Raw genomic sequence first — 13302 nt, forward strand, 5'->3', positions numbered from 1 at the left:
GCTTTGGAAAGGGTGCACAGGAGATTTACTAGGATGTTGCCTGGTATGGAGGGAAGGTCTTATGAGGAAGGGCTGAGGGACTTGAGGCTGTTTTTGTTAGAGAGAAGAAGGTTGAGAGGTGACTTAATTGAGACATATAAGATAATCAGAGGGTTAGATAGGGTGGATAGGGAGAGCCTTTTTCCTCGGATGGTGACAGCGAGCACGAGGGGACATAGCTTTAAATTGAGGGGTGAAAGATATGGGACAGATGTCAAAGGTAGTTTCTTTACTCAGAGAGTAGTAAGGGTATGGAACGCTTTGCCTGCAACGGTAGTAGATTCGCCAACTTTAAGTATATTTAAGTCGTCATTGGACAAGCATATGGATGTACATGGAAGAGTGTAGGTTAGATGGGCTTGAGATTGGTATAACAGGTCGGCACAACATCGAGGGCCAAAGGGCCTGTACTGTGCTGTAATGTTCTACGTTCTATGATGGTGGGAAGTTTGGGAAAATATTTGCTGGATATAGTCTGCATAAGTTACAGCCCAAGTCAACAAAACTGACATAGCCCAATAAACTATTTCACAGAAGAATTCCACATTTAATTACTGAGTCTGTAATTAGTCAATCTGTTGTAAAAGTAGATTTTAGACTCTTCAAATAGTCTTGGGTCTAGAGTCTGAAGTAATTATAGACTCACACGTGCACACAAAATATCACTAAAAGCATCAGAGAGATTTCAGGAAGATTATGCGAGAGAGCTAATCATGGACATTGAAGAGTAGCTGCTATATCTTCGTATGAAGAATTGAATGACAGATGCAGAAACAAGCAGACACTGGAAGGTGGATTGGATGAATACATTGTAAGAAACACAAGTATAAAGATTTGATTGCGCTGAGATCTGTATTGGGGCAGAGTTTGAGAGCTACTTGTCACTCCACAGCGTCGAACCTCAATCACTAAACCTTTAAGAGAAATTCGCCAGCTCAAAACAGTCCAAGTGAAGGGGTGCCTCTCGCTTGGTTCTAAATCTCTTGTCTTTAATCTTACAGCATCTGATTCCTCAGCCATTGGAAACAATCTGCGATCTCTCCATAGACTGCATTGAAAGATGAGTAACATGAGAAAGTCAGCAAATTGTGCAAAGATAGAATGGGCTTAACGCTGAGCTCGCGCCCATACTAATGTGGAATGTATCTTTGATAGCCTGTTCTCCTGACCTGTCATACAACTGGTTTCCACTTTATCCTTGGGGATGGATATCACTGGCAAGTGATTTGATGTCAGCCTCGCTTGGCTGTTCTTGAAACATTGGGAAAGGTTTGGCAGCACTGAGTGGTTGGTTAGATAAGTAGTTCTCAAATTACTTAGGCTGATGGTCTCATTTTCAAATGAATCATTAATAGTTGACCCCCACACTAACTACCACCACCCTGCACTGCTCCTTCCCTCCAAACCTAAATTAGAATGGTCATAAGATGGAATGTGTTAATCATAGGACCTTAAGAAATAGGAACACGAGCAGGACCTTCAGCCCCTCAAGTCTGCTCCACCATTCAATAGAATCACGGCTGATTTTTCATTCCTATCATCCACTTTCCTGCCATTTCTCCATAACTTTGACTCTCCTACTCCCCTAATCAAGAACCTATCTCACGGTTTTAAGAAAAGCAATACTCCTACTCCCTTACAGATATCTGTGAGAGAGTGGGTAAAGTTTGTCACACCTGGTCCCAACTCAGAAAATAAATTATTCTGTTGTCAGAGAGAAATAGCTAATTGAGATTTTTTATCTTTCCCAAAGCGTTTTTACTCTACGTGGTGTAATTAAAAATTCCAGTTGACAACTAACCGCAAGTAGATGAACAAGAGTATGCCATAGAGTAGGTTGAGACATATTTGCAGCTCCTGATGTCTTCACAGCCTTGGTTAAAACATTGACAAAACAGTTGAATACCAGGTGTCAGGTGAAAGTGACAGCCCTTGATATCAAGGTTGCATTCGACCAAGTGTGGCATCAAGGAATCCCAGCAAAGCTAGAATCAATGAGAACCTGGGGGCAATCTCTCCGGTGTTTGGAGTCATACCTGACACACAGGAAGATGGTTGCGGTTGGTGGAAGTCAGTCATCTCAGCTCCAGGACATCTCTGCAGGAGTTCCTCAGGATAAATGTCCTCGGCCTAACCATCTTCAGCCACTTTATCAATAACCTTCTCACCATAAGGTCAGAAGTGGGGATGTTCACTGATGATTGCACAATGTTCAACACCATTCACATCTCCTCTGATACTGAAGCAATCCGTGTTCAAATGCAGCAAGATCTGGACAATATCCAAACTTGGGCTGACAAGTGGCAAGAGACATTCGCACCACACAAATGCCAGCCAATGTCCATCATCTAACCATTGCCCCTTGACATTTAATGGTGTTGCCATCACTGAATCCCCCACTATCAACATCCTGGGGGTTACCATTGACCAAAAACTCAACTGGCATCACCACATAAACACAGTGGTTACAAGAGCAGATCAGAAGCTATGAATACTGAGGCAAGTGACACACCTCCTGACGTCCCAAAACCTGTCCCCAATCTACAAGGCCCAAGTCAAGAGTGTGATGGAATAATCTCCACTTGCCTGGATAAGTGCAGCTCCAACGACACTCAAGAAGCTTGACACTATCCAAGGCAAAGCAGCCGGCTTGATCAGCATTACATCCACTCCCTCTACAACCAACGCTCAGTAGCCACGGTGTATATTATCTGCAAGATGTGCTGGAGAAATTCACAAAAGATCCTCAGTCGGAATCTCATGACCACTTCCATCTATAAGGACAAGGACAGCAGATAGATGGGAACGCCAACACCGTCATGTTCCTCTCCAAGCCACGCACCATCCTGACTTGGAAATACATCACCGTTCGTTGCTGGGTCAAAATCTTGAAATTCGTGCTCTAATGGCATTATGAGTCAATCCACAGCAGGTGGACTGCAGCAATTTAAGAAGGCAGCTCAGCGCCACCTTCTCAATGGTAGCTAGGGATGGATAAGAAATACTGGCCAGCCCATGATGTCAGGTTTGTTTTCAGAGACCCCGACGGACTTGCTGCAATAACAAGACACTGACCCGTTTAGAAAAACACAAATCCTTTATTCCCAAGCAAGTACAAGCTGTGGAGAATCACTGTACTCAACCCAGTACAGAGTGCTGTGTCTCGTAAGTAATTCTCCCCGAGCAGCGGACAGTCCCTGCTTTTTATACTTTACTAAGCACATAATACATAAAACAATTTCACATCACACAATGACATGATACATGAAACAATTATTACAACAGACAAAGACAGGATACCAAACAATTATTACATCAAGAACATAAAAGACCAGGATCTAGTATCGATTGTTCGTGAAGTGGCTGCTAATGGCAGGAGGCGATTTCAAGTTGTTATCAGGACAGATTGCGATTTCAAGTTACCAATGTGCCTGGCTGGAACAAAGTCAGTACCCTGGCCCCTTTGTCAGAGACAGAAGTTACATACTTCAGAAGTCTCACACCTTTACAAATGTTCCTCGCTTGACCTTATTTGAGACAGTTTAATTCTAATTTTATTCAGTCAGGAAGCTTAAGACAGTGTCTGCATACCAATGTGTGGGAAGATAAGGAGTTACAAAGTCTTACACTGAATTCCTCGCTGGGCAGGAAGCTTCAGGGCAGTGCCTGCATGCCTATGTGTAGGCAGATAAAGGACATTAATTTATAGAAGTATAGAAATCAATGGGATGTTATCACATTAACATCTCATTCCCTCCTTTTATCATTTCATGATAACCAATAATGGGGCCGAGAGGGGATCTGCTAACCTGTCAAACACAAATCTGCCGCAAGGGCTCAGACATGCCATAAATGTACAGCAGGCAGCTATGACAACCACGAGAACAACTAACCCAAGCAGCAAATATGAGCCCCAAGAACCGCCCATAAGCCATCCCAACAAACCCTCTCCAGGGCGGGGTCCCTCACTGTGCTGTTCCAACTGCCCCTGTATGGCTTGGATAGCCTGGGTAATGTTATAGGACTCGTTGGTGACGTGGGTAATGCACTTGTCCCCGATAATAGTGCATACTCTCCTTGCTGAGCCAGCTGATAGTCCACTGCATACCGGGTTTGGTGAGCATAGAGCCGAAGTTTGGCTAAGTCGTGGTTGACTGCCTCCAATGCCGTCATTGTGCTGTTTCCCAGGGCGGTGAGTCCACTTACAAGGTAATTTTGAATTTTCTTTTGTGGCCACCACCCCAGGGGAGCTTCCCAAGCCAACAGTTCCCAGGAAGCCGTATCCCAAGGAACAGCCCAAGGCAATCGGGTTCTGCCATGCAGAGCAAAACTCCCGGCTCATGAAGCGTGTGACAATCCGCCATCGAGTTTGTGCTTGTTGGGGACAAGGGACCGTGAGGAGCCCAATGGTCCCAACAGCAAACAGCATCGGCAGGGCTGGAGCAGCAGTTGTGAAGGCCCTGTTAAAGAGGAAAATGAATCCCTTTTTAGCCCAGTAGCAGGTAACAGACTCACGTATTTCTTGATAGCTATGCCAGGAGGACTGACCCTTATGTGGATGGAAATTTGCGGAGTTAAATAGAAATGACCCATAGTCCATTCCTACATGAGTGCCACTGCAATCCCCACAAGTCCACTGTATGCCCGGGGTCACAGTTATTGGGTTAGATTTCAAGCAGGGGCAGTTCAACAATCCGCCTCTAGGGGTGCAATTTCTCTTTATGTACCGATGGGGCCAGGAAACATTATGGGGGTGATTAGTGACTAGAGCATGCACACAACAAGCCCCAGTTCCATTAAAGCAAAACGGATAGCTGTTGGGACCTGTACAGTTAGCCCTTTTTTTCCCATGCCCAGGTCTAGTGTCCCCACAACCAGGGAGCCACTAACTACCAGGTTTACACATGTACCCTGCACACCCCTCGTCCAAGTTCCCCTCTCCCCTCGGCAAGGCTTACCGGAATACTCTATTTCATAAAGCTGACTAGGGTTCTAGGTAGGTGTTGCCACAAATAACACTTCTACAGACCTGCTAGTGGGTAACATACTGTCTCGTTCCCATGCAGCCGGGTGTGTGTTCTATAAAACAGATTGTCCAGCTGGCCATGCATGGGCAGAATAACACTCAGTCCAATGGTTAACTGCACGCTGATGGGGAAATCCATTGTTTACAGTCACTAAGGTGGATCCAGCGATCCTGTCCTTTAACTTTAAGGGCTGTTGGAGTCTGAAGAAGCACTTGGTACGGTCCTTTCCACCTTGGTCCAAGCTTGGAGCGACCCCAGTCCCGGACAAGTACAAAATCTCCAATCTGCGGCCACGAAGATCGATCCTGAATTTCGAGGTCTTGTTCCGGTGTCTGCGGAGGCAGTCCGAAGGCGCACTTCACCTGCGAATGGAGAAACTTTCAAGATGATGTTAGTTGTTGGAAGTACATTTGCATTTCTTCTCCCATCACATTTAGGTCAGTTTTGGTGGGTGGGCTGGTATTGGCATCCCATGGTGTTCTGCTGTGTCGGCCATAGACTATTTCCGCTGCTGAGATCCCAGTAGTAAAATGGGGTGTTATTCGCATGTGATACAAGGCTAGTGGCAAAACCTTTAACCAATTCAGGCCGGTTTCTGATGTCAACTTGGTTAGTTTAGTTTTAAGTGTTTCATTAGCCCTTTCCACTATCCTTGCCGCCCGAGGGTGGTTGGCACAGTGGAATTGTTGTTGGATGTTTAATGTATCACACAGTTCCTTATTAATTTTCCCTACAAAATGAGGGCCGTTGTCCGAACTAATTTCTCACGGTACTCCAAACCTCAGTATTATTTCAGTTAAAAATAGTTTTACTACGGTTGAGGCTTTGTTATTTGTCATTGGGAAAGCCTCTATCCACCTACTGAATACATCTACAATGACAAGACAATATTTGTAACTGTTTACGAGCAGCAATTCAATACAATCTAGCTGAATGCATTCAAACGGTCCACCTGGCAAGGGTGTTTTTCCTGGTGAGCATCTCACCCCGACCCACATTGTTTTTCTGGCATGTGGGACATGATGCTATACGAGACTGGGCTGCCTCAGTCAGTCTGGGGTGCCACCAGGCACGGACCATAATACCACTCATTCCCTCCTTGCCAAGGTGGGTGTCAGAATGCAGACAGTCAACAAGCAGAGGTAACAAAGTATCAGATACACACACCTGGCCAACTGGGGTAACCCAAAGGCCTCAGGACGCAGAATGCAACATCCATGCGCCTTCCAAATATTCTTTTCAGAAGCAGGGGCGTCCCCCTGTAAGTGCCGAACAGTGACCATATCTGGCATGCCCATCTTGTCTGAAGGCGTGCGATTGACCACCTGCTTGTTCACAGAGGGTATAATAAAAATTTCATCTGCAGCAGCCTGTTTAGCAGCCAGATCAGCCTGAGCATTTCCCCCGAGTAACTATAGAATCAACAGAGGCATGGGCAGTGCATTTGATAATAGCCAATTGTTTAGGGAGGAGGATTTCCTGGAGAAGGTTTTTAACAGACAGGGAATTGTGGATGGATGTACCTGAGGACGTTAAGAATCCACACTGGGACCAGAGTGGGGAGTGGGGCATCAGTAAGGGCCGGGCGGGGAGAGGTTAGAAATTGGTTCCTCAGCAGGCAGTCATGTGGGGGTTCACTCAGAAATGTGGCTGGGTTAATAGTGGAGCAGGAAGAGATAAGGAACAAATCACAGGAAGAATTTGGGAACAAGGGGGGTAATCCCTGAGCTACAGTGTCCAGGCAAGTGGAGTAGTAGGCAATCGGTCATTATAATTCAAGTTTAAAGGGCCTATTGTAAACCTGTCATTAAGGTGGACAAGTCCCCATGACCGGATAGGATCTATCCCAGGTTACTGAGGGAAGCGAGAGAGGAAATAGCTGGGGCCCTAACAGATATCTTTGCAGTGTCCTTCGACACGGGTGAGGTCCCAGAGGACTGGAGACTTGCTAATGTTGTCCCCTTGTTTAAGAAGGGCAGCAAGGATAATCCAGGTAATTATCGACCGGTGAGCCTGATGTCAGTGGTAGGGAAGCTACTGGAGAAGATACTGAGGGGTAGGATCTATTCCCATTTGGGAGAAAATGGGCTTATCAGTGATAGGCAACATGGTTTTGTACAGGGAAGGTCATGTCTTACCAACGTAATAGAATTCTTTGAGGACGTGACAAAGTTGATTGATGAGGGTAAGGCTGTAGATGTCATATACATGGACTTCAGTAAGGCGTTTGAGAAGGCTCCCCATGGCAGGCTGATGGAGAAAGTGAAGTCACATGGGGTCCAGGGTGTGCTAGCTAGATGGATAAAAAAACTGGCTGGGCAACAGGAGACAGAGGGTCGTAGTAGAAGGGAGTTTCTCAAAATGGAGAACTGAGACCAGTGGTGTTCCACAGGGATCTGTGCTGGGACCACTGTTATTTGTGATATATGTAAATGATCTGGAGGAAGGTGTAGGTGGTCTGATCAGCAAGTTCGCTGATGACACTAAGATTGGTGGAGTAGCTGATAGTGAAGGAGACTGTCAGAGATTACAGCAGAATTTAGATAGACTGGAGAGTTGGGCAGATAAATGGCAGAAGGAGTTCAATCCAGGCAAATGCGAGGTGGTGCATTTTGGAAGATCAAATTCAAGGGTGAACTATACAGTAAATAGAAAAGTCCTAGGGAAAATTGATGAACAGAGAGATCTGGGTGTTCAGGTCCATTGTTCCCTGAAGGTGACAACACAAGTCAATAGGGTGGTCAAGAAGGCATATGGCATGCTTTCCTTCATTGGGCGGGGTATTGATTACAAGAGTTGGCAGGTCATGTTGCAGTTGTATAGGACTTTGGTTCGGCCACACTTGGAGTACTGTGTTCGGTTCTGGTCGCCACATTACCAAAAGGATGTGGATGCTTGGAGAGGGTGCAGAGGAGGTTCACCAGGATGTTGCCTGGTATGGAGGGTGCTAGCTATGAAGAGAGGTTGAATAGATTAGGATTATTTTCATTAGAAAGACGGAGATTGAGGGGGACCTGATTGAGGTCTACAAAATCATGAGGGGTATAGACAGGGTGGATAGCAAAAAGCTTTTTCCCAGAGTGGGGGACTCAATTACTAGGGGTCATGAGTTCAAAGTGAGAGGAGGAAAGTTTAAGGGAGATATGGGTGGAAAGTTCTTTACACAGAGGGTGGTGGGCACCTGGAACACATTGCCAGCGGAGGTGGTAGACGCATACACGTTAGTGTCTTTTAAGATATATTTGGACAGGTACATGGATGGGCAGGGAGCAAATGGACACAGACCGTCAGAAAATAGATGACAGGTTAGACAAAGGATCTTGATCAGCGCAGGCTTGGAGGGCCGAAGAGCCTGTTCCTGTGCTGTAGGTTTCTTTGTTTCTGTCAGTTTCAGTATGATGTCTGTGCGTGTGTAAGTGATGTAGTACCACACGGGGTAGGACAGCTTCAATACCCACTCTGCATGGTGAATGCGATCAGTCAGGAGGAAGGGCAACAGGGTTAGTACACGAAAGGGATCTCTGCTCTGTGTCATGTCTCATTTGCACTGTCACCATATCCCATTTGCCAAACTGAACCAGGGAGGCAGTATGGGCATTAACATTGCAATGGTTTCCTGAACTTAGAGAGAGAGTGGCATGAGGGGGAAGAAAGCTCTAGTTCGTTTAAAAAATTACCAAGCAAGAGTTGCGTGTTTTAGAGATGCGTGTGTACAGCACCATCAGTCAACAACTAGTCAAGAATTATCGTGTAAATTGACCAAATTATACATGCTATAAAAATTAACCAAATTTACCAAACACAAAAATCAGAAATTCTTGGTAATAAAAAGAGAATTAATGTTGCACGTCCAGCGACCCTTCCTCAAAACAGGAATGAATGAATGGATGGTGGTCCCTAGGACCCAGTGGAGCCACAGCTGTGGGAAAAACAGCAAGTTTCAAGAGGTATCCATTACCTGGAGAAGTGGTTGTGAATTTCAAATCAATAGCGTGTGCCATTGATGGAAAGGCGTTCTCCTGCCTTAAAGCTGCCTGGGGGGGAGGGTGGAATTTCACGGTGCTGGATATCTCGAATGGTTTCTGGTCTGTCCCGGTTCGGCAGGACCAGTACAAATTCGCATTTACTTTTAAAGGACAACAGTACACGTGGAGTTGTCTGCCACAGGGTTTCCATTATAGCCCCAGCATTTTCCACCAGTGTTTGACAGACTGTTTAAAAGATTGCAGTGAGCCACACAGGGTTGTACAGTACGTGGCCGACATCCTGTTGTTCACAGACAATAGTGAGGAACATGGCCCCCTACTGAGTGAGTTGTTACAACTCCCGTACAAGAGCGGGTTGAAGGTAAACCCTAGGAAGGCACAGATAGGGTTAAGGGAGGTCAAGTTCCCGGGACTGACCCCGAGGGCTGGAGAGCGCAGCATAGATGCAGCACAGGCTAAAGAGAGCTTGGGGGTGGCTTGGTACATTTGAATAGTGCCCAGGATGTAATCTATAAAATCTTCTGGGTTAGTCTTTTCGATCAGGGGCCCTTGACATAATTAAACACATCTCTTGTGGCTTCCAAGGGGCATAGACCTGCATTGCATTTTGACCCACTTGTGTTGGGTCCGGGTTCGGGACCGTGTGAGTAGGAATTTGTCGGAGATTTTTCTTACGGGGGTCCTTCTTTAGGGGATTGCTATTCGAGGGTCTTTTCCAAACTCTGTCCTCACATTCACTATCCTCTGCCTGTGAGTCGGGACTATCATATTCTTCGCTCCTTGTAGAATCACTAGGAAACACTGAACAGGCGCTAGAGGGTCAACTGAACTGCACACGGGACTAATGTTTTCCCAGGCTTCTCTTATGGGTTTTAAAAGAATCCTGCCATCCCTCCTTTTGTCCACTAATGGTCTGTTCTGAATTCTGTTTCCTGTCTGTTTAGTTTTAGACCGAGTACGACAGGAGATAGGGTCTGTACAAGCCGTGGGTTTGTCAGGGGATTCACGTGGGCTGACTACTGAAGGGCTTGGAGATTCTATAGCAGGTTTGGTTTGGTCTGGTCAGCGTACGGTGGCAGCGATACAGCTATGGGAGATGGCTGGGACTGATGGCAGTGTTGGGGTGCCTGCAGATGTAGGTTGGCCAAGGACGGGTAGGGTTGTGGAGGGGGTAGTGGTCCCGATGGGACAGAGGGATGCCTTACCCAGTCCTCCTCGTCTTGCTCACCTGTATCATTAATTTGGAACAACATCGGCACGCCAGATATGTCAGGAGGTACCTCCGATTTTTTGTTTTCTGTCAACGCGGCCTGCCACTCTAGCCCCCGATCTTGTCTCGTTGTTCTCTCTCCTGCCTTTTTCATTTAACTCTTTCCCTTTCATTCATCTCATGATCCTCACACTGCAGTTTTAAAACTTCCCAAGTTTTAGGTTTCCCCTCGTTATCACAGGCACTGATCCCTCTCCTGTGCGCATTATCCACCCAACTGGCCAGTTTTGATTTTTCAGTCAGCTCCTCAGCTCTCTTTCACCAGAATGACATTAACCCTTTCCAGTGTCTCTCCTGCTGTAGTACATAGATCTATATCCCACGTTCCCCCCAACGGCCAATTCTCATTTCCCAATTTTTTGTTTAAGCATGCTGACAGACGTCTGTATTGTACTTCATTTTCTGTGTCATCCCGGCATAACCGACGTAAAAGGGGTTCCGACACCCGACTTATCCAGCGCTTTCACTTTTTACTTATCTCTATATACTACAGCAGTGTCCTTAGTCTCAACACCCACTTCAGAGTCCTGACCTTCGCGTGGGGGATTCCCCTCTTAACAACCGGTCTAAGGCAGGGTGGTTGAAACAGACAGACATTGTAACTATTCTATACCTAGGTCTTGTACTAACTCCCCTCCCTTTTCCCAATTGCCCGACACAGGGTTTCACCCCCGGTCACCGGGGGATCTATCCTCCCAGATTTTAATTTTTTTTTCAGCTACTTGTCCCAGGGACTTTAGCCCCGGCCACCGGGGGAATCGAACCTCCCGGATTTTTGTTGTTTTTTTTAAGTTACTTGACTCAGGGACTCGAACACTGACCACCGGAGGACACCAACCTCCCGGATTTCTTTACCCAGTTCTACCGGGGGACTCCAACCTCCCGGATTTCTTTACCCAGCTCCAGTGGGGGTCTCCAACCTCCTCGATTTCTTTACCCAGCTCCAGTGGGGGTCTCCAACCTCCTGGATTTCTTTACCCAGTTCCACTGGGGGACTCCAACCTCCCGGATTTCTTTTACCAGTTCCACTGGGGGTCTCCAACCTCCTGGATTTCTTTACCCAGTTCCACCTTAAGAGTTAACATTTCGGAGACAGTAGGAACTACAGTTGCTGGAGAATCCGAGATAACAAGGTGTAGAGCTGGATGAACACACGCCAAGCAGCATCATAGGAGCAGGAAGGTTGACGTTTCGGGCCTAGGCCCTTCATCAGTCTGGTGACCCTTCCTCAGAACTGATTGTGGCTGGGATAACATCAGTTTATATGCAGAAATTAGGGAGGTGGGTGGGGTAGGGAGTAAATGATAGGATAGAGCCTAAAGAGAGAGAAAGACAGTTGGACAGACAAAGATGTTGATAACAACCTCGCTGGAAGTGTTAATAGTTGTTAGTGACTAACAAGAGGTAGTGTGTAATGTGATAACAAGGCCTGGTGTGAGGGGTAGGAGGCTGAGGCATGGGAGAGTTTAGACCCTAAAGTGATATTGAGTCTGGAGGTCCCCAAGTAGAAAATGAGGTGTTGTTCTTGAAGCTTGCATTGAGCTTTGCTGGAAAACTGCAGCAAGTCAGAGACAGAGATGTCGGCCAGGGAACGAGGTGGTGCATTAAAGTGGCAGGCAACAGGTTGTTCAGGATCTTTTTTGCGGACAGAACGTAGATGTTCTGCCAAGTGGGTCACTAAGTCGACGCTTAGTTTCCCCAATGTAGAGGAGACCACATTGTGAGCAGTGAATGCAGGAGACTAGATTCTGGGGAGTGCAGGTGAAGTGCTGCTTCACCAGGAATGTACGTTTGGGCCCTTGGATAGTGGTGAGGGAGGAGCTAAATGGGCAGGGATGAGGCCAGGGGTGGGGAGATTTTGAAACTGGTCATATCCACTTGAGACCAATGGGTTGTCGGCTCTCAACACGGAATTTGAGGTCCTCGAGTTTCAAACTGGACTGGTCTTTGTACAGCTTGCCATCACTATCTTCTGGCTGAAACTGGCACTGCAATAAACTGCACAGGAAAGGGCAACACTCTGGGCTCGATTTTCACTTTCATCATAGATCATAGAATCCCTACAGTGTGGAAACAAGCCTTCAGCCCAACATGTTCACGCTGACCCTTAGCACACCCACGCAAGCCCACTCCCCTGTAACCCACCTAATCTACACCTGAACACTTTGGGCAATTTAGCATGGCCAACCCACCTAGCCTGCACATCAACCTCTCTCTTTAATTAAGCTTTTGGGAATTTGATCTAATATATTATGAGGTGGCCTATTTCTCCACCTTGGGCCCCTCTCTTCTGTGCTTGTCCACTCTCTTCCGTGTTGGGCTCACTATCCTCTGCACTGGAACCACTCAGGTCCATACTGGGCCTACTTGAGTCTGCGTTGAACCCAGTTGGGTCTGTCTTGGGCCCAATTGAGACTGTACTGGACAAGCTTCGGTTTAGCAGTCCTACTCCACCATCGTGTTGGTGATATATGAGAAGGCAATTGCTCAAAATTTTGACAAGGCTTCAGACGGCTCAACAGCAGTTTTGTAATTGGTTTCATTTTTAAAAAACCTGTTAATGTTTCAGTTAAATAAAACACCATTAACTCTGATTTATAAAAGAATACAAAAATGGTTCCTGTGAGCACAGTGAACTGTGTAAGTTTCATTAGGTATTGCATGGAATGGTGTCACAGGATCTGGGGAGAAGCAGACTTACAAGGAAATTCCAAAATGTAATAGTGAATTGTTGTGGTGTTTTGACAATACTGCTTTGATATCAGCGTGTGTCATATCTCCTTTATACTCAGTACAAACTGACCACTAACACCAATAAAGGTCATTATTTTGAATCATGTCAGTAATTAAGAAAGGCAGGGGGACACAGTGGGACGTGACTCCCTGAGCCATGAATTCCAATAACATATCAAGATGAATATCATCTACTCCTGGAGCACCGTTAAGCTGGTGAAAATTACTACTCTGTGATCTTCCTGCG

Source organism: Stegostoma tigrinum, chromosome 34 (assembly GCF_030684315.1).
Source record: "Stegostoma tigrinum isolate sSteTig4 chromosome 34, sSteTig4.hap1, whole genome shotgun sequence".
In the NCBI taxonomy this organism is placed as follows: domain Eukaryota; kingdom Metazoa; phylum Chordata; class Chondrichthyes; order Orectolobiformes; family Stegostomatidae; genus Stegostoma; species Stegostoma tigrinum.